Here is a 23,804-nt window from a genome sequence, read left to right as displayed (position 1 = left end):
ATTTTATATTAATTAATATATGTGAAATGCAGTGATTGGCATTTAGTTTAATTCTAGGGCATTTAGTTAAAATATTAGCTAATTTTGTTAACTGGAAACTCACAATTTTGCTTTAAGCTGACATTGTTTCTAGGCTTAGATTTCATAAAAAACTCTTCATCATCAGAAGCTGATCAAAAGTTATCAAGGAAAACCTTAAGAAATACAAATGTGTGTAACACAGGGATTGTTACACAGAAACCATTTGAAAGCTGCCTGCTGAGCCCAGGTAGATGGCACATGTCCCTTTTGTACATGCAATTCTGTCTCTCATGGGTCACTGCTCTGTCTTACTTTCACAGTCTTCAAGGCAGACTCACTTATAATTATTATCACACTAATAGTCATGTCCACTTTATAGGTATACTTATTAATGTGAAATTTAGTGCATTTTGGGCTTCCCAGGTGGCACTAGTGGTAAACAACCCACTTGCCAATGAAGGAGACATAAAAGATGAGGGTTCAATCCCTGGGTTGAAAAGATGCCCTGGAGTAAGTCATGGCAACCCATTCCAGTATTCTTGCCTGAGAATACCTAGGACAGAGGAACCTGACAGGCTACAGTCATAAGGTCCAAAAGAGTTGGACTGAACTGACTTAACATGCTTGCACATAGTGCATTTTATCCCAAACCAAAAAGGTTTATAACCTTGGCATGTTATAGAAGAAAAATCACTGACTTTGTAACCAGGGAGATCTTGTTTGCAACCAGGGAGATCTTGTTTGCATTCTGACTGCACCACTTACTAATTTTGTGATACAGGCAATTTATATCCTTTCTGAGTCTGTTTTTCATCTACAATATGGGATAATAATTTCTACTTTGCAGGATTATTATGAGGGTTAAATATAGATTACTTTCTGGTTCATAACGTTGGTACATAGTATTCAATGAATGATAGTTAAAATTATGAATATGATTTTAACAAAAAGCCATAGGAATAAATAATATAATACAGATTCTCAGAATCCATCAAAACAGACTGTAAAAATGACTTAAACATCCACTATGGCAGTGACTAACATTTTGAAAACCTTTATTTTTCCATTGAGAACAATAGCCCAAAAGTATCTGTACTTCTGTGTTCCTCTTGCCAGGAAGGATAATATCTGTGATACATTGACTAACTCTAATGAAAATTTTTATTCTTAAGACACAAAATATTTCCTAAGACAGCATATAAGGTCTTTGTGCTCATGTCAGCACTGGAGACAAATTTTCAGGAAAGAAATAGAGACTGCTCATTTTTACAAAACCAAAAGACTTAAGCAAAAATGAAAAAAAAAAAAAAAGTTCATGGCAGTTTTTTTTAAATCTCTGAACTGAAAAAATATACCTATCAAGAAACATCTAGCCCATGAATTACAAATTTTCAAAAACAGTGTGTTTTTACATAATGACAGATTCATGAAGTTTTTCTGATGTTCTCCTGTGTTTACTTTGTGGGGCTTAGTGCCTTCCTTGGAGATATAGGCAAGAAAACTATTTACTCTTCTGAACTAATAAAAGGAAAACAAATGGACCATTTCTCACACACACTTTGGGGGAGTTCCCTCAATGGGCTTTCTGATCAACCAACTGTGTGTGTGCATGCTTAGTCACTCAGTTGTGTCTGACACTTTGTGGTGCCATGGACTATAGCCCGCCAGGCTCCTCTGTCCATAGAATTTTCCATGGAAGAATATAGTGGAGTGGCTTGCCATTTCCCACTTCAAGGTATCTTCCTGATCCACAGATTGAACTCTGTGTCTCCTATGTCTCTTGCATTGGGAGAAGCCACTAGGAAACCCTTCTGATCAACAAATCATTTCAAATAAGCCTTCTTGTTATCCTTTGCATAATACTATTCCTACTGCTGCTGCTGCTAAGTCGCTTCAGTTGTGTCCGACTCTGTGCAACCCCATGGACTGCAGCCCACCAGGCTCCTCCATCCATGGGATTTTCCAGGCAAGAGTACTGGAGTGGGTTGCCATTGCCTTCTCTGAATACTATTCCTAGTGATACTCAAAAACTCCTAGAAACTCAGCTTTAAATTCAATGCATTCTTTTATTTTTAGGGAAAAAAAAAAGAAACAAGCTGCTGCACAGTCAATTGTTGCCACTTATGGTATTTAATATACTTATGTTAGGATGGTGATTGTACCAAATGCTGAATTGCTTTGTTTCTAGATGTAAATGTTACTTTATTTAATGTAATATTTTTCCTTCTCTCAAACTGACTTTAAAAGTAAAGTTTATCATTTTCCATTGTATTTAAATTTATTACAGAGTGTTTTAGCTTTTGTGTTCTATTTTCACTCAGTTTTTACATGGGCCTTATCAATAACATCTGTATAAGTGATTTTTTTTAATTAATTATGTTTGTGCCCATGACAAAGCTGAGCAATGGCATGAGTGCTATTTGTACTGTCACAGCAAAGACAAACAAAAAAAATCAAGTTATATATCCAGTTATTAAGGCTATGTTTTATAGTTATTAAGGTTATTTTATACACATGTGTCAATATAGTGGTCATTTCCCTCAGTTCAGTTCAGTTGAGTTCAGTCACTCAGTCATGTCCAAATCTTTGCAACCCCATAGACTGCAGCATGCCAGGCTTCCCTGTCCATCACACATACTATTCATTAAAAGTTCCTTATTTACATTTACTGTGTGTACCAAATGAGCAGATTATCCATCTGATGAGCCACATTTGAGATGACAAGTTGAAATTAAAAGTTGAAAAAATCTGAAATAAAATTTTAAGTAATGAGGGGAAAAAGGCTACTTTAAAATTACATTCTCAAAAAAGGGAATATCATTATTTTGGTCATTAAAAAAATAATAATAGCTCCAAAATTTTAACTAGGAGTTTAAAATTTAACTAGGAATAATTTTATCTATGCATAGCCCAAGGCCAAGTTTCTTTTCAATTTCTAGAAGGTTTTTGCAGTATAGTACATATTAATATTTATTTTAATCTGAACCTCTAAAAACTCAACTGCAGATATGGCTATGTTATCATTATCATGTTTGTAAATCTCCTGATTATAACCTGCCAGGTAGTCTATCTGCATGGATTTTCTCTGGGAAGAAACTTACTTTTTGCAGAACCAACCTTTTCCATTTTCAGATAGTTCTAAGTATTTGAACATTCTTGCTGATTCAACTCAAAATATACCTTACTATAAAAATTCATAATCTCTGGCTTTACACTTTAAGTTATATAAGATTGAAACGAATCATTTATTTACCAATCTATCATTTGGTGATAGACCACCAAATTTGATGCAATTTATTTGCCAAAATTATCCTATTTAACAATTCCCCCCACTACTGTTTAGGAAAAAAAAAAAAAAAAAACACCTCAAGCTTTTTTAGCTACACTTGGAAAAATTATTTTGAACCTCTTTATCATTCTGTTATCTTGTATTTGCACACCTTCTGGTATCTTCCTGCTAAAATATGCATGAAATCTATGCTTCTAGTGTGATTTCACTAGAGAAAAGTGGGGCTCTTACTACCTATCCAGATACTAAATTTATAAGAGAAAATCACCATTTTCCTTGCAACCAAATCACTCTGCTAACTTGGTTTCAGCTCAATTCAGTCATTTATCAGGCATTCAGTCCTGTCCAACTCTTTGTGAAACCATGGAATGCAGCATGCCAGGCTTCCCTGTCCATCACCAACTTCTGGAGCTTTCTCAAACTCATGTCCATCGAGTCAGTGATGTCATCCAACCATCTTATACTCAGTCATCCCATTCTCCTCTCTCCTTCAATCTTTCCCAGCATCAGGGTCTTCTCCAATGAGTCAGTTCTTCACATCAGGTGGCCAAAGTATTGAAGTTTCAGCTTCAGCATCAGTCCTTCCAAAGAATATTCGGGGCTGATCTCCTTTAGAATTGATTGGTTGGATCTCCTTGCAGTCCAAGAGACTCTCAAGAGTCTTCTCCAACATCACAGTTCAAAAGCATCAATTCTTTGGTGCTCAGCTTTCTTTATAGTCCAATTCTCACATCAGATCTAATCCCTTATGATTATACTGTGGAAGCAAAAAATAGATTCAAAGGAATTAAATATGATAGACAAAATATCTGAAGAATTATGGATGGAGATTCATGACATCATACAGAAGGCAGGGGTCAAGACCATACACAAGAACAAGAAGTGCAAAAAGGCAACATGGTTGTTTGAGGAGGCCTTACAAATAGCTGAGAAAAGAAGAGAAGTGAAAGGAAAAGGAGAAAAAGAAAGATATACCAATCTGGATGCAGAGTTCCAAAGAATAGCAAGGAGAGATCAGAAAGCCTTCCTCAGTGATCAATGCAAAGAAATAGAAGAAAACAATAGACTGAGAAAGACTAGAGATTTCTTCAAGAAAATCAGAGATATCAAGGGAACATTCCATGCAAAAATGGGCACAATAAAGGATAGAAACAGTATGGACCTAACAGAAGATATTAAGAAGAGGTGGCAAGAATACGGAGAAGGCAATGGCACCCCACTCCAGTACTTTTGCCTGGAAAATCCTATACAAAAAAGATCTTTATGACCCAGATAACCACGACGGTGTGATCACCCACCTAGAGCCAGACATCCTGGAATGTGAAGTCAAGTAGGCCTTAGGAAGCATCACTACAAACAAAGCTAGTGGAGGTGATGGAATTCCAGTTGAGCTATTTCAAATCCTGAAAGATGATGCTGTGAAAGTGCTGCACTCAATATGCCAGCACATTTGGAAAACTCAGCAGTGGCCACAGGACTGGAAAAGGTCAGTTTTTATTACAATCCCAAAGAAAGGCAATGCCAAAGAATGCTCAAACTACCACACAATTGCACTCATCTCACACGCTAGTAAAGTAATGCTCAAAATTCTCCAAGCCAGGCTTAAACAGTATGTGAACTGCGAACTTCCAGATATTCAAGCTGGTTTTAGAAAAGGCAGAGGTACCAGAGATCAAATTGCCAACTTCTGCTGGATCATGGAAAAAGCAAGAGAGTTCCAGGAAAACATCTATTTCTGCTTTATTGACTATGCCAAAGTTTTTGACTGTTTGGATCACCACAAACTGTGGAAAATTATTAAAGATATGGGAATACCAGACGACCTAACTGCATCCTGAGAAATCTGTATGCAGGTCAGGAGGCAACAGTTAGAACTGGATATGGAACAGCAGACTGGTTCCAAATAGGGAAATAAGTATGTAATGTTTGTATATTGTCACCCTGCTTATTTAACTTATATGCAGCGTTCATCATGAGAAAAGCTGGGCTGGATGAAGCACAAGCTGGAATCAAGATTACCGGGAAAACATCAGTAACCTCAGATAGGCAGATGACACCATTCTTATGGCAGAAAGTGAAGAACTAAAGAGCCTCTTGATGAAAGTGAAAATGGAGAGTGAAAAAGTTGGCTTAAAGCTCAACATTCAGAAAACGAAGATCATGGCATCTGGTCCCATCACTTCATGGCAAATAGATGGGGAAACAGTGGCAAACTTTATTTTGGGGGGCTGCAAAATCACTGCAGACGGTGACTGCAGCTATAACATTAAAAGATGCTTGCTCTATGGAAGAAAAGCTGTGTCCAACCTAGACAGTATATTAAAAAGCAGAGACATTACTTTGCTAACAAAGGTCCATCTAGTCAAAGCTATGGTTTTTACAGTAGTCCTGTATGGATGTGAGAGTTGGAGTATAAAGAAAGCTGAGTGCCAAAGAACTGCTGATTTTGAACTGTTGTGTTTGAGAAGACTCTTGAGAGTCCCTTAGACTGCAATGAGATTCAACCAGTCCAACCCCAAGGAAATCAGTCCTGAATATTCACTGGGAGGACTGATGCTGAATCCGAAAGTCCAATACTGTGGCCACTTGATGCGAAGAACTGACTCATTGGAAAAGACCCTGGTGCTTGAAAAGATTGAAGGCGGAAGGAGAAGGGGATGACAGAGGATGAGATGATTGTATGGCATCACTGACCTAGAGGACATGAGTTTAAGTTGACTCCAAGAGTTGGTGACAGACAGGGAAGCCTGGTGTCCTGAAGTCCATGCAGTCACAAACAGTTGGATATGCCTGAGCAACTGAACTGGACTGAACTGTACAGTCCTAAGGGATTTGATTTAGGTCGTACCTGAATGATCTAGTAGTTTTCCCTACACTCTTCGATTTAAGTCGGAATTTGGCAATAAGGAGTTCATGATCTGAGCCACGGTCAGCTCCCGGTCTTGTTTTTGCTGACTGTATAGAGCTTCTCCATCTCTGGCTACAAAGAATATAATCAATCTGATTTCGGTGTTGACCATCTGGTGATGTCCATGTGTAGAGTCTTCTCTTCTGTTGTTGGAAGAGGGTGTTTGCTATGACCAGTGGGTTCCCTTAGCAAAACTCTATTAGCATTTGCCCTGCTTCATTCTGTACTCCAAGGCCCAATTTGCCGGTTACTCCAGGTGTTTCTTGAATTCCTACTTTTACATTCCAGTCCCGTAAAATGAAAAGGACATCTTTTTAGTTCTAGAAGGTCTTATAGGTCTCCATAGAGCCATTCAACATCAGCTTCTTCAGCATTATTGGCTGGGGCATAGACTTGGAGTACTGTGGTAGTGAATGGTTTGCCTTGGAAATGAACAGAAATCAGTCTTTTTGAGATTGCATGCAAGTACTGCAATTATTCTTTTGTTGACTATGAGGGCTACTCCATTTCTTCTAAGGGATTCTTGCCCATTGTAGAAGATACAATGGTCATCTGAGTTAAATTCACCCATTCCAGTCCATTTTAGCTCTCTGATTCCTAAAATGTTAATATTCACTTTTGCCATTTCCTGTCTGAGCACTTCCAACTTGCATTAATTAATGGACCTAACCATTGCTGGGAGGGATTAGGGGCAGGAGGAAAAGGGGACGACAGAGGATGAGATGGCTGGATGGCATCATCAACTCGATGGATGTAAGTTTGAGTGAACTCCGGGAGTTGGTGATGGACAGGGAGGCCTGGCATGCTGCGATTCATGGGATCGCGAAGAGTTGGACACGACTGAGCGACTGAACTGAACTGAATTGAATCGACCTAACATTCCAGGTTCCTATGCATATTGCACTTTATAGCATTGGACTTTACTTCCATCACCAGTCACATCCACAATTCTGTGTTGTTTTTGCTTTGGCTCCATCTCTTCAGTCTTTCTAGAGTTATTTCTCCACTGATCTCCAGTATTGTATTGGGCACCTATTGACCTGGGGATCTTTCAATGTCCTATCTTTTTGCCTTTTCATACTGTTTCATAATGTTCATACTGTGCAATTTAACTTGATTCATGCATCTAACACAGGCAGGGCTAATAAATATTTACTATAAAGGGTCAGGGCCAAAATATTTTAGTTTTTGGCGGGCGGGTCAGATTGTCTCATTTGCAGCTATTTAATTCTGCTTTTGCTGTGAGAAAGCACCTGTAGACAATACAAAAATGAAAGGATATGTCCATATATCAATAAAACTTTACTTACAAAGTGGCTGTGGGTTGGATTTGCTGTCTAGGCTGTATTTTGCTGACTCTTGATTTAAGGCCTAGCTAGCTATGTGCTCCCCACTCCAGTACTCTTGCCTGGAAAATCTCATGGACAGAGGAGCCTGGTAGGCTGCAGTCCATGCGGTCGCTAAGAGTCGGACACGACTGAGCGATTTCACTTTCACTTTTCACTTTCATGCATTGGAGAAGGAAATGGCAACCCACTCCAGTGTTCTTGTCTGGAGAATCCCAGGGATGGGGGAGTCTGATGGGCTGCTGTGTATGGAGTCGTGCAGAGTTGGACATGACTGAAGTGACTTAGCAGCAGCAGCAGCTACATGGTACTTGTTATAGTGATATCTGGCTTTTGAAATACATCGTGCTCATACTTGAATTGTACATTATGTGTGAGTATAAGATATTTAAATATCTCTCCTATTCCATTTCATTGACTTAAACGTGATTGGTAATTGCAATTCACTAACATTTATTTAAGTTTTTTATTTTATTATGCAATCTATTAACTAGTCAACATATTCTGTGTCATTCTCATATTTGTTTGGCAGATAAACAAATCAAGTCATAGATAAAATATTACCAGAACATGGACAAAAGTGAGTTTTTCAGGTAAAAACTTTGTTATTCATTTAGTAATTTATGAGTGTATCTGCCAATCATGTAATAATTTGTGAAATTATTCTATTATCTGGTCCGTATTGCTTCTTCTATCCAAAAGAATATAACATACATGCCAAGTATCTTTCCTGATGCTGGGAAAGATTTAAGGCAGGAGGAAACGGGAATGACAGGGTGAAATGGTTGGATGGCATCACCAACTCAATGGACATGAGTTTGAGTAAACTTTGGGAGTTGGTGATGAGCAGGGAGGCCTGGTGTGGTGCAGTCCATGGGGTTGCAAAGATTTGGATATGACTGAGCAACTGAAGTGAAGTAGTAAACTAAACTAGTCGATATTTACTGTATTATTAGAGGATTCTGATATCAGTCTGACTTAAAGTACTTAAACTGATACCTAGTGATTATTGTTTCTTCAGTTAGCACCACTATTTGAATAATCCTTTCTAGAAAACAATTGTTGCTATCTCTAATAATTAATATTACATTTACTGAGCATTTTAAAGGCAATTTTCTAGGAGTGTTTTAGCAAATATTAATATTCAACAGCTGGTTCTCTAAGAAAAAGTGTCACATTTTTACCTTGCTAATTTCTGAGGTCTTGAATACTTCTAACATGTAGTTTCAGAAGCATGACATTGTTGAATATAGATTTGGGATGAGATGATATGAGCACTGCTTGTTCTTATAAATGGTTCAAACTGGTTCAAACATAAACATCACTAATAATGTTTCCTAACCCAACTTTGGTTCCTTCATCTGACTCAGAGCAAAGTCAATATATTGACATCCAATTATGGAGAAGGAAAGGACAACATTGGAGGGTGCCAATGTGGGAGAACAACAATCCAGGCTCAAAAGAACAGATTCCTTGATCACTTTCAGGGAAGGGTTTTTTAAGTTAGTTTTAGGGAAAGAGTTGCAGGGTGTGTGATCAACTTGTGCACAAGTTTCTGACTGATGGTGAGGTGACAGGGTGATGTTTCTGGAATCTCAGTTATCAGTTTGCTGGCTTCACTTAATCCTAGGGTCTATGTGCTGGGGGTCAGCATGCAGTTAACTTCTACCTGGTGAGGAATGTATTATCTGCAAAGCAACTCAATGATATGGCTCATTATATTATCTATAGACCTTGAGGGGGAACTAAAAATCCTTGCCTTTGTTTTATGGCTAAGCTATTATTGTTTTGTCTTGCTTGTCTGTTTTTCTTTGTTTTGCATTTTCTCACTTCTCTGATTAAATTTGTTCCTTGAAACTCAGGAGGCAAAACTTTTCTACCAACAAGAGACAAGGGACATGGAGGGGAATTGGGATATGTTCCCAGGAAAGCCCCAAAGGGTACTTCTCAGTTTCAGTATCCTCTTCTCTAGCAATGGGACTCTCCTTACTGATGCTTCTTACATTAACCACAACATAAACAACAACAACAACAACAAAAAAAACAAGTCACAATCTTTATTTTCAGGAAAATCTCAATTCATCTGGACTCTTGATATCATTTTAATATGTCTGTGATATTATAATGATTTTTGATGGTATTTTCTCTTCTTTTTTATATTTTTGTTTTGTTATCCAACTTTTCAGTTTATCTACACAGTTTTCTCATTGATTGAAAGAACAAACTGACATTATTAAATGCACACCCAGGGTAATTCTCTATGCTAGGTATTCATATTGTATTACTTTTAACCCTTTAAACAACCCTGGGAGGTCAATATTATTAACTCTGAGTTATATCTGAAGAAACATATCTGTAGATTAATAAAATGCAGAGATTCACTCAGGGAATATATTGTGGCACTGAAGTCTTATATAGACCTATATGACTTCACAGTTTGAAGTGTAAATGACAAAGAATTCACCTTGAAAATCAGGAGAAATGATGAGACAAAGTCAATATTGGATTTTATAGAGGTAACAGACTTATTTGGGCAACACAATTGGAAGTGAAATATAATCCACTGAGATAAGATATATACTACCAAATCTGTAGGAAAAGTCTGTTATTGGTCATGGCTATATCACATAAAACATTTAATTTCACAATACTACTAATACTAGACTACTTATTAAGACAGGAAAGTGGCTAACTAGGGGATAGACAATAAAAGTAACAATAGTGTGGCAAACAAAATAACATATAGCTGTCTCTTCTGTTCTGCCCCTGCCCCAAATATCCTACCCCAGAGGCTTAAGTGGACAAAGAGAAGTTGGGGCTATCAAAATTTATAAAGCCAGAGGACTAACCTTGCTGAACTCACATCCCTGAGGAAAGGATGTGTTCCAGCTGCCACTTCTGAGGAAATGTTAGAAGGGTGCTTTGGGGGATGCTGAAAAATGCAGGTAAGCTGAAATCCATTAATTCTCCAAACAACTGCATCTATAGCAACATTGGCAAGAACAAGCAAGCAGGAAGAAGGAAGTTCCTTCTCGTCTTTCCTTCCAGTGTTTCTCTAGGATCTCCCAATAGTGGAACCCAATTTGAATACCACCGAAAGTGAAAGTGAAAGCCACTCAGTCCTGTCCGACTCTTTGCGACCCCATGGACTATACAGTCGATAGAATTCTCCAGGCAAGAATACTGGAGTGGGTAGCTTTTACCTTCTCCAGGGGATCATCCCAATCCAGGGAATGAACCCAGGTCTCCTGCATTGCAGGTGGATTCTTTACCAGCTGAGCCACAAGGGAAGCCCATATAATGTAATGTAGATTGATGATCTCAATCACAGCATCACAGTGAATTTGTTGCAGAGAAACAAAGCTAAATTCTATGATTATTAGTAAATCAATTATCTCACCTAATTTTTTTTTATCAGCAGTGATTTATTGTAGCATGGATATCTGTGATTATATTTAGAATACTCAGCATGTTTTTTGTTTTCTTCTGTAGGTGGTCTGTAGGGGCACTCCAATAGTCCTTTGGGGATCTACCTCTTCCTCTTCTAGTTCACATGCTCTAAGACAGGTAACTCAAATACCACTTGTAGTATTCAGAGTGTATCTCAGACCTGTCCAAAAGAGGACACTAGTCCATTAACCGTGGTTTTTTGTATTGTGCTCATAATCCAAGTTAATCTAATGAGAAATTTAGCCAGACATTTTGTTGAAATTTTTGGATTAACATTTTTTTTTTTTCCTGAAGAAGTAGCTACATTACTAGGATGTAAGCTCATAGGTGCTGGTGTCCATCTTGCCTTGGGGTAACACTGGGGGCATTTATGGGAAATGCCTGAAAACATGAAAGAGAAAACCTGAAAGAAATGTACATGATATGAAGGAAGTTCAGTTCAATTCAGTTCAGTTCAGTTGCTCAGCCGTGTCCAACTCTTTGCGACCCCATGAACTCCAGCATGCCAGGCCTCCCTGTCTATCACCAGCTCCTGGAGTCTACCCAAGCCCTTGTCCATTGAGTTGGTGATGCCATCCAACCATCTCATCTGCTATCGTCCTCTTCTCCTCCTGCCCTCAATCATTCCCAGCATCAGTGTCTTTTCAAATGAGTCAGCTCTTCGCATCTGGTGGCCAAAGTATTGGAGTTTCAGCTTCAACATCAGTCCTTCCAGTGAACACCCAGGACTGATCTCCTTTAGGATGGACTGGTTGGATCTCCTTGCAGTCCAAGGGACTCTCAAGAGTCTTCTCCAACACCACACTTAAAAAGCGTCAATTCTTTGGCACTCAGCTTTCTTTATAGTCCAACTCTCACATTCATACATGACCACTGGAAAAACCATAGCCTTGGCTAAACAGACCTTTGTTGGCAAAGTAATGTCTCTGCTTTTCAATATGCTATCTAGGTTGATCATAACTTTCCTTTCAATGAGTAAGCGTCTTTTAATTTCATGGCTGCAGTCACCATCTGCAGTGATTTTGGAGCCCAGAAAAATAAAGTCTGACACTGTTTCCCCATCTATTTGCCATGCAGTGATGGGACCAGATGCCATGATCTTCGTTTTCTGAATGTTGAGCTTTAAGCCAACTTTTTCACTCTCCTCTTTCACTTTCATCAAGAGGCTCTTTAGTTTTTCACTTTCTGCCATAAGCATGGTGTCATCTACATATCTGAGGTTATTGATATTTTTCCCAGCAGTTTTGATTCCAGCTTGTGCTTCCTCCAGCCCAGCGTTTCTCATGATGTACTCTGCATATAAGTTAAATAAGCAGGGTGACAATATATAGTCTTGACGTACTCCTTTTCCTATTTGGAACCAGTCTGTTTTTCCATGTCCAGTTCTAACTTTTGCTTCCTGACCTACATACATGTTTCTCAAGAGGCAGGTCAGGTCTGGTATTCCCATCTCTTTCAGAATTTTCCACAGTTTATTGTGATCCACACAGTCAAAAGCTTTGGCATAGTCAATAAAGGAAAGTAGAACAAAATTACATGGAGAAATTTCTTACAACCTAGAATAATAGTTGAGCCTGAAAGTAGCTCTAAATCTAAATTTTTGATCATAATAAGTATAATATTATAATACTACATTATTATAGTATATTATATAATATATAATACTATATAGTATAGTATATTATAATAATATTATAATACTCAGTATAATATTATAATACTGATCATAATACTTATGTATTATTTTTAATAATAATACATATGGCATTCATATAGCAAATATAATTTTCTGGGCACTATTTTAGGTGCTTCATAAGACTCATAATACAGATAATGCATATAATACTCAAAAGGACTCTATGAATAAATTAAAATTAATATACAACTTTTATATTAGACAATAGGAAATAAAGATTAGTTAGTTGTCTTACCCAAAGTAACAGAGCTAATATATAACATAATTTAAGAATATGTGGTCTTATCCACATCACAATATAGTCTGATGTGCTTCAGTTATAAGAACCAATGCTTTCCATTTTAACTTATAAACATTTGATTTTTTTGTTTGTTTTTTTTTATGGTCTGAAACTAAAATATCCTGATTAATAGTTTCCCTCAGCAAAAGCAATCCTTTCTTTCTCTGAAATCAACATTTTATATGTATTCATTTATTTTATGTTGGGCTGATAAAGAATTTGCCCACAATCAGGAGACCTGGGTTTGATCCCTGGGTTAGGAAGATTTCCTGGAGAAGGGAAAGGCTACCTATTCCAGTATTCTGGCCTAGAGAATTCCGTGGACTGTATAGTCCATGGGGTTGCAAAGAGTCAGACAGAACTTAGTAATTTTCACTTACAAAAAAAAAAAAAACTATTTTATGTTGGTCCTCTGATTTCTTGAAATTTATTTATGTGTGTATAAATATTCTTGCTGTTACTGGAATGTGTAGAAATTTCAGGGTATATTGTAAACTGTGTTATTGCCACATCACATTGTAGGAATCAATAATACATTCAGGATTAAAATCAAATATCAGAAGAGCCATGTAGTTTAAATATTCAGTGATGTGGGGAGGAGCCAAGATGGCGAAGGAGTAGGACGGGGAGAACACTTTCTCCCCGACAAATTCATCAAAAGAGCATTTAAACGTCGAGTAAATTCCACAAAACAACTTCTGAATGCCGGCAGAGGACATCAGGCACCCAGAAAAGCAACCCAACTGTTTGAAAGGAGGTAGGAAAAAATATTAAAGACAAAAAAAGAGACAAAAGAGGGAGGGATGGAGTTCCATCCCGGGAAGGGAGTCTTAAAAAGAGAGAAGTTTCCAAACACCAGGAAACCTTCTCACTGCCGAATCTGTGCCGAGCTTTGGAAGCACAGAGGGCAACATAACAGGGAGAAAAAAATAAATAAACAATTAAAACTCGCAGATTGCGAGCCCTACGGTAACTCCCCCAGCGGAGAAGCATCCGCTGGGGATGCAGACGCCTGCATCCGCCATTAGCAAGCGGGGGCTGGGCAGGGCGGCGAGGCGACGGCTGCATCGCTGAGAGTAAGAATCTGGCCTGAATACCCTGAGCGCTATCTGAGCGAAATAATTTGGGCTAGCAAACCAGATTGTGGGATATCTACCACACGAAAAGCCAGCCCTAACCTAAGACACCGCCAGGCCTGCGCACGGAACAAAGGACTGAACAGAGATAGCCGGCTGCAGACCTTCCCCCTCCAGTGACAGGCAGCCAGAGCCAGAAGGGGGCAATCGCAGCCCCAGAGAGACATTATCTACAAAACTGTAAGCAGGCTTCTTTGCTAACTAAAACTTCTTGGGGGTCTGGACGATCAACATTTGCCTGAGAAGGTGTGCCGGTTTTACACCCAGATAACCGAGTGGCGGGGAGGCGATAAGTCGCAGCATTGGCGCTTGCCAAACACCTCATCACCTGAGCTGCTCGGACCTGGGAAGAGCACAAAACGCAGGCCCAACTGAGTCTGCGCCTCTGAGGACTACCCGAGTGCCTGAACCTGAGCGGCTTGGACCTGGGAGGTGCATGCAAACCAGGGCCGGCCTCGGATTGTTCCCGGCGGAACAACCTAGAGCCCGAGCAGTGTGGGCAGGGAGGCTACACGCGCCGTGAGCAGGGGCAGACCTGGTGTGGTTGAGGCACTGCGAGTTCACGCCAGTGTTATTTGTTTGCAGCATCCCTCCCTCCCTCCCCACAGCACGACTGAGCAAGTGAGCCTAAAAAAAAAAAAAAAGTGTCCTCCACCGTCCCCTTTGTGTCAGGGCGGAAACCAGATACTGAAGAGACTAGCAAACAGAAGAAGATATAACAGAGGGAAACGCCTTGGAAGCTACAGGCAATAGATTAAAACCCTGTGGTTACTATGGACTACATAGGAAAGGGCCTATAGATATTGAGAAATATGAGTCAGACCAAGTAACTAGCCAAAAATGAACTGAACCCACAATACCCACAACAAAACCAAGAAAGTCCTAGATATATTTTTATTATTTTTACGATCATTCTTTCTTTTTTTTTTAATTTTTTTTTAAATTTTAAGTCCTCTATTGTTCCTTTAATTTACACTTTTATAACCTATTTGCAAAAAAAAAAAAAAAAGACCCTATTTTTTTCTTCTTCAGCAAACTTCATATATATATATTATAATTTTTTGACCTTTTTTTTTTTTTTCTTCTTTTCTTCAACATTGTATTTTTTAAATTCCAAACTCTACTCTAGATTTTTAATTTTAGCTTTTTGGTATATGTTATCAATTTTGTACCTATAGTTTTTTTTTTATAATTTCTGTGACTTTTTTTTTTTTTCTTCTTCTTCTCTGTTTCTTTCTCTTCTTCTTTTATATAACATTGTATATATGAAATTCCAAGCTCTACTCTAGATTTTTAATTTATGCTTTTTGGTATTTGATATCAATTTTGTACCTGTATTTTCTTCATAATTTTTGCGACATTGTTTGTTTTTGTTTGTTTTTTCTCTTTATTTTTCTTCCTCTTTTTTTTTTAAAAAACTGTATTTTTGAAATTCCAAACTCTACTCTAGATTTTTAATTTTTGCTTTTTGGTATTACTTATCAATTTTGTACCTGTACTTTCTTTATAATTTTCACAACCTTGTTTGTTTTTGTTTGTTCGTTTTTTCTCTTTCTTTTCCTTCTTCTTTTCTTTAACATCATATTTTTGAAATTCCAAACTCTACTCTAGATTTTTAATTTTTGCTTTTATGTATTTGTTACCAATTTTGTACCTTTAAGAACCCAATCTTCAGGACCCATTTTTCACTAGGGAGCGAGATTACGGGCTTGACTGCTCTCTCTCCCTTTGGACTCTCCTTTCTCTCCACCAGGTTGCCTGTGTCTCCTCCCTAACCCCTCTCTACTCTACCCAACTCTGTGAATTTCTGTGTGTTCCAGACGATGAAGAACACTTAGGGAACTGATTACTGGCTGGATCTGTCTCCCTCCTTTTCATTCCCTCCTTTTATCCTTCTGGCCACCTCTGTCACCTTCCTCCTTCTCTTCTCTGTATAACTCCATGAGTGGCCCAGTTGTGGAGTGCACATAAGGAAGTGACTACTGGCTAGCCCACTCTCTCCACTATTGATTCCACCTCGTCTCATTTGGGTCACCTCTAACTCCCTCCTCCCTCTTCTCTTCTCCATGTAACACTGTGAACCTCTATGAGTGACCCTCACAGTAGAGAAACTTTTCATCTTTAATGTAGATGTTTTATCAATGGTGCTGTATAGGAGAAGTTTTGAAACTACTGTAAAAATAAGACTGATAACCGGAAGCAGGAGACTTAAGTTCAAACCCGGACTCCAGGGAACTCCTGACTCCAAGGAACATTAATTGACAGGAGCTCATCAAATGCCTCCATACCTACACTGAAACCAAGCACCACACAAGGGCCAACAAGTTCCAGGGCAAGACATACCAAGCCAATTCTCCAGCAACAAAGGAACACAGCCCTGAGCTTCAAGATACAGGCTGCCCAAAGTCACCCCAAAACTATAGACATCTCATAACTCATTACTGGACATTTCATTGCACTCCAGAGAGAAGAAATACAGCTCCACCCACCAGAACACCGACACAAGCTTCCCTAGCCAGGAAACCTTGACAAGCCACCTGTACAAACCCACACACAGCGAGGAAACACCACAATAAAGAGAACTCCACAAACTGCCAGAATACAGAGAGGACACCCCAAACTCAGCAATTTAAACAAGATGAAGAGACAAAGGAATACCCAGCAGATAAAGGAACAGGATAAATGCCCACCACACCAAACAAAAGAGGAAGAGATAGGGAATCTACCTGATAAAGAATTCTGAATAATGATAGTGAAATTGACCCAAAACCTTGAAATTAAAATGGAATCACAGATAAATAGCCTGGAGACAAGGATTGAGAAGATGCAAGAAAGGTTTAACAAAGACCTAGAAGAAATAAAAGAGAGTCAATATATAATGAATAATGCAATAAATGAAATTAAAAACACTCTGGAGGCAACAACTAGTAGAATAACAGAGGCAGAAGATAGGATTAGTGAATTAGAAGATAGAATGGTAGAAATAAATGAATCAGAGAGGATAAAAGAAAAACAAATTAAAAGAAATGAGGACAATCTCAGAGACCACCAGGACAATATTAAACACTACAACATTCGAATCATAGGGGTTCCAGAAGAAGAAGACAAAAAGAAAGACCATGAGAAAATACTTGAGGAGATAATAGTTGAAAACTTCCCTAAAATGGGGAAGGAAATAATCACCCAAGTCCAAGAAACCCAGAGAGTCCCAAACAGGATAAACCCAAGGAGAAACACCCCAAGACACATATTAATCAAATTAACAAAGATCAAACACAAAGAACAAATATTGGAAGCAGCAAGGGAAAAACAACAAATCACACACAAGGGAATTTCCATAAGGATAACAGCTGATCTTTCAATAGAAACTCTTCAAGCCAGGAGGGAATGGCAAGACATACTTAAAGTGATGAAAGAAAATAACCTACAGCCCAGATTATTGTACCCAGCAAGGATCTCATTCAAGTATGAAGGAGAAATCAAAAGCTTTTCAGACAAGCAAAAGCTGAGAGAATTCTGCACCACCAAACCAGCTCTCCAACAAATACTAAAGGATATTCTCTAGACAGGAAATGCAAAAATGGTGTATAAATTCAAACCCAAAACTATAAAGTAAATGGCAACGGGATCATACTTATCAGTAATTACCTTACGTAAATGGGTTGAATCCCCCAACCAAAAGACAAAGACTGGCTGAATGGATAAAAAAACAAGACCCCTACATATGTTGTCTACAAGAGACCCGCCTCAAAACACGGGACACATACAGACTGAAAGTGAAGGGCTGGAAAAAGATTTTCCATGCAAATAGGGACCAAAAGAAAGCAGGAGTAGCAATACTGATATCAGATAAGATAGACTTTAAAACAAAGGCTGTGAAAAGAGACAAAGAAGGTCACTACATAATGATCAAAGGATCAATCCAAGAAGAAGATATAACAATTATAAATATGCACCCAACACGGGAGCACCGCAGTATGTAAGACAAATGCTAACAAGTATGAAAGGAGACATTAACAATAACACAGTAATAGTGGGAGACTTTAATACCCCACTCACACCTATGGATAGATCAACTAAACAGAAAATTAACAAGGAAACACAAACTTTAAATGATACAATAGACCAGTTAGACCTAATTGATATCTATAGGACATTTCATCCCAAAACAATGAATTTCACCTTTTTCTCAAGCGCACATGGAACCTTCTCCAGGATAGATCACATCCTGGGCCATAAAGCTAGCCTTGGTAAATTCAAAAAAATAGAAATCATTCCAAGCATCTTTTCTGACCACAATGCAGTAAGATTAGATCTCAATTACAGGAGAAAAACTATTAAAAATTCCAACATATGGAGGCTGAACACCACGCTGCTGAATAACCAACAAATCACAGAAGAAATCAAAAAAGAAATCAAAATTTGCATAGAAACGAATGAAAATGAAAATACAACAACCCAAAACCTGTGGGACATGGTAAAAGCAGTCTTAAGGGGAAAGTTCAAAGCAATACAAGCACACCTCAAGAAACAAGAAAAAAGTCATAAATAACCTAACTCTATACCTAAAGCAACTAGAAAAGGAAGAAATGAAGAACCCCAGGGTTAGTAGAAGGAAAGAAATCTTAAAAATTAGGGCAGAAATAAATGCAAAAGAAACAAAAGAGACCATAGCAAAAATCAACAAAACCAAAAGCTGGTTCTTTGAAAGGATAAATAAAATTGACAAGCCATTAGCCAGACTCATCAAGAAACAAAGGGAGAAAAATCAAATCAACAAAATTAGAAACGAAAATGGGGAGATCACAACAGACAACACAGAAATACAAAGGATCATAAGAGACTACTATCAACAATTATATGCCAATAAAATGGACAATATGGAAGAAATGGACAAATTCTTAGAAAAGTACAACTTTCCAAAACTCGACCAGGAAGAAATAGAAAATCTTAACAGACCCATCACAAGCACGGAAATTGAAACTGTAATAAAAAATCTTCCAGCAAACAAAAGCCTGGGTCCAGACGGCTTCACAGCTGAATTCTACCAAAAATTTAGAGAAGAGCTAACACCTATCCTGCTCAAACTCTTCCAGAAAATTGCAGAGGAAGGTAAACTTCCAAACCCATTCTATGAGGCCACCATCACCCTAATACCAAAACCTGACAAAGATCCCACAAAAAAAAGAAAACTACAGGCCAATATCACTGATGAACATAGATGCAAAAATCCTTAACAAAGTTCTAGCAATAAGAATCCAACAACACATTAAAAAGATCATACACAGTGACCAAGTGGGCTTTATCCCAGGGATGCAAGGATTCTTCAATATCTGCAAATCAATCCATGTAATACACCACATTAACAAATTGAAAAATAAAAACCATATGATTATCTCAATAGATGCAGAGAAAGCCTTTGACAAAATTCAACATCGATTTATGATAAAAACTCTCCAGAAAGCAGGAATAGAAGGAACATACCTCAACATAATAAAAGCTATATATGACAAACCCACAGCAAACATTATCCTCAATGGTGAAAAATTGAAAGCATTTCCTCTAAAGTCAGGAACAAGACAAGGGTGCCCACTTTCACCATTACTACTGAACATAGTTTTGGAAGTTTGGGCCACAGCAATCAGAGCAGAAAAAGAAATAAAAGGAATCCAAATTGGAAAAGAAGAAGTAAAACTCTCACTGTTTGCAGATGACATGATCCTCTACATAGAAAACCCTAAAGACTCCATGAGAAAATTACTAGAACTAATCAATGACTATAGTAAAGTTGCAGGATATAAAATCAACACACAGAAATCCCTTGCATTCCTATACACTAATAATGAGAAAACAGAAAGAGAAATTAAGGAAACAATTCCATTCACCATTGCAACGGAAAGAATAAAATACTTAGGAATATATCTACCTAAAGAAACTAAAGACCTATATATAGAAAACTATAAAGCACTGGTGAAAGAAATCAAAGAGGACACTAATAGATGGAGAAATATGCCATGTTCATGGATTGGGAGAATCAATATAGTGAAAATGAGTATACTACCCAAAGCAATTTATAGATTCAATGCAATCCCTATCAAGCTACCCAGAGTATTCTTCACAGAGCTAGAACAAATAATTTCACAATTTGTATGGAAATACAAAAAACCTAGAATAGCCAAAGCGATCTTGAGAAAGAAGAATGGAACTGGAGGAATCAACCTACCTGACTTCAGGCTCTACTACAAAGCCACAGTTATCAAGACAGTATGGTACTGACACAAAGACAGAAGTATTGATCAATGGAACAAAATAGAAAGCCCAGAGATAAATCCACGCACATATGGACACCTTATCTTTGACAAAGGAGGCAAGAATATACAAGGGATTAAAGACAATCTCTTTAACAAGTGGTGCTGGGAAATCTGGTCAACCACTTGTAAAAGAATGAAACTAGAACACTTTCTAACACCATACACAAAAATAAACTCAAAATGGATTAAAGATCTCAACGTAAGACCAGAAACTATAAAACTCCTAGAGGAGAACATAGGCAAAACACTCTCTGACATACATCACAGCAGGATCTTCTATGCCCCACCTCCCAGAATATTGGAAATAAAAGCAAAAATAAACAAATGGGACCTAATTAACCTTAAAAGCTTCTGCACATCAAAGGAAACTATTAGCAAGGTGAAAAGACAGCCTTCAGAATGGGAGAAAATAATAGCAAATGAAGCAACTGACAAACAACTAATCTCAAAAATATACAAGCAACTCCTACAGCTCAACTCCAGAAAAATAAATGACCCAATCAAAAAATGGGCCAAAGAACTAAATAGACATTTCTCCAAAGAAGACATACAGATGGCTAATAAACACATGAAAAGATGCTCAACATCACTCATAGTCAGAAATGCAAATCAAAACCACTATGAGGTACCATTTCACACCAGTCAGAATGGCGGTGATCCAAAAGTCTACAGATAATAAATGCTGGAGAGGATGTGGAGAAAAGGGAACCCTCTTACACTGTTTGTGGGAATGCAAACTAGTACAGCCACTATGGAGAACAGTGTGGAGATTCCTTAAAAAACTGGAAATAGAACTGCCTTATGATCCAGCAGTCCCACTGCTGGGCATACACACTGAGGAAACCAGAAGGGAAAGAGACACGTGTACCCCAATGTTCATCGCAGCACTATTTATAATAGCCAGTACATGGAAGCAACCTAGATGTCCATCAGCAGATGAATGGATAAGAAAGCGGTGGTACATATACACAATGGAGTATTACTCAGTCATTAAAAAGAATACATTTGAATCAGTTCTAATGAGGTGGATGAAACTGGAGCCTATTATACAGAGTGAAGTAAGCCAGAAGGAAAAACATCAATACAGTATACTAACACATATATATGGAATTTAGAAAGATGGTAACAATAACCCTGTGTACGAGACAGCAAAAGAGACACTGATGTATAGAACAGTCTTATGGCCTCTGTGGGAGAGGGAGAGGGTGGAAAGATTTGGGAGAATGACATTGAAACATGTAAAATATCATGTAAGAAATGAGCTGCCAGTCCAGGTTCGATGCACGATACTCGATGCTTGGGGCTAGTGCACTGGGACGACCCAGAGGGATGGTATGGGGAGGGAGGAGGGAGGAGGGTTCAGGATGGGGAACACATGTATACCTGTGGCGGATTCATTTTGATATTTGGCAAAACTAATACAATTATGTAAAGTTTAAAAATAAAATAAAATTTAAAAAAATAAAAAATAAATAATAAATAAATATTCAGTGATGTGAAATTGTATTGATTTGGTCCCAAGAGCTAATCTGAAGAAAATATATTTATTTTATTTATGGTAAGTTCTAAGAGTATTTAGTAAATCAAAATATTTCATCTATATCAGTTGAGAAAATGGTTTCTTATATTTTGCTATTCTTAGCACATCATTTGCTTCCTCACACCAAGATAAGAAAGGTTGCTGCACGAGTTTATTTTGTTTTTGAGCATAATGGTTAATGGCTTTTTCTGTTCTCAGAATTTTTTAAGCCATTAATTTTATCTCAGTCTTTTCTTGCATTCCACACCATCCTGCATACTAATTAAGTGTGTAAATTTTTCTTACAACCACATCTCCTTACTAGCCCAAATCAATTAATTCCTCCCCATCACTCTTATTCAGGCTCAGTGCCCTCTTATATTATCTCAGTGACAAGTTGACAAAATACAGTGCTTTACATATATCATTTATTTCTGGTGGTAAAGATATGATACAATGGATTTAGATCTTCATTTTAGCCATTAGTTAATCATGGGCATATAGGCTCTAACAGCATTCAGAGGTGTTTATTGTCCAGTTTCTGTTGCATGCGTGGATTCCATTAACAGAATGAATTCATAAATATTTAGGTAAGATGTATTCAGTACAAGGGCTTTCCTTATAGCTCAGATGGTAAAGAATTTGCCTACACTGCAGGAGACCCGAGTTCGATTCCTGGGTAGGGAAGATCCCCTGGAGGAGGAAATGGCAGCCCACTCCAGTATTCTTGCCTGGAGAATCCCATGGACAGAGAAGCCTGTTGGGCTACAGTGCATGAGGTCGCAAAGAGTCGGACATAACTGAGTAACTAAACCACCACCACATCCAGTACAAACTTAATTCTTTTCTGTTAAGTTGCATTGTATGTCAGCTATAAATGGTGATTAGGATTAGGTCAATACTTTTATAATAAAACTGCCTCGATAAAGAGATGTGATATGATTACTAAGGATGAAATTATTTTAGTAGAAAAGAAGCTATAGCACTCTGCACTGTTCTCAGAATTTTATACATACCATTCCTAATTCAACATGTAACTCATGTATTTTCTAACGTCTATCGTCCATATTTTATGGACAGCATAAAGCAGAAACTAGAGATTGTCCTTTTTCCAGTTTTTCCCAGGGGATCTTGGGTCCTCAATCAAAAAATTCTTTTAAGTTCCTAGCATAGAGTGAAGACTGAATAATATATATATTTTCCTGTCTACCAAGATTCCATTAAAGTGAGAATAAAGACATAAGATTGTATAAATCTTCAATTAAGAAGGGAACAAGTAGAACACAAGCATCTATTAGAGCAAGCACAAATAGAGAAAGATTTCAATAAAATTCCCATATGCATAAACAATGATGGTAACAGTATAGTATATCAGAAAAAAGCTTAGCCTAGAGTATATGAGGAATGAATATAATCAAGGAAGAGCAAGTTGCTTTGGCAAAAACTCCGTGTCTTGATGCTCAGACTAGCCAGATACTAAGTAGCCTAAGAATGAAACTAGGGACTGCAAATATTGGGATTAATTTAATGATCATGTACCATAGATATGAAAGAATTTATACATAGTCAGCCTCTAGAATTTCTACATGCCTTTAGGGAATGGTAAGAAGTATGAAGGCTTCTAATTTTGGCACTTGGTATTCTTCATCAGTAGCAAAGCTCACTCAGTGAAAAGTGCCATGCTGAACTGAGAGTTGTCAGATAACTTTTTTAACCGCATGAAAAGAAGAAGAAAAAAAAATGTAGAATTGTATGTTCAGTTGAACTATATGTTCAATTTGTAAAGTAAGAACTGGGTATTATGAAAAAAATAATGGAAAGCATTGAATAAATCCTTCAGAATTAAAA

This window comes from Bos indicus, chromosome 26 (genome assembly GCF_029378745.1).
Source record: "Bos indicus isolate NIAB-ARS_2022 breed Sahiwal x Tharparkar chromosome 26, NIAB-ARS_B.indTharparkar_mat_pri_1.0, whole genome shotgun sequence".
Lineage (NCBI taxonomy): Eukaryota > Metazoa > Chordata > Mammalia > Artiodactyla > Bovidae > Bos > Bos indicus.
Note: the sequence above shows the minus strand (reverse complement) of the source record.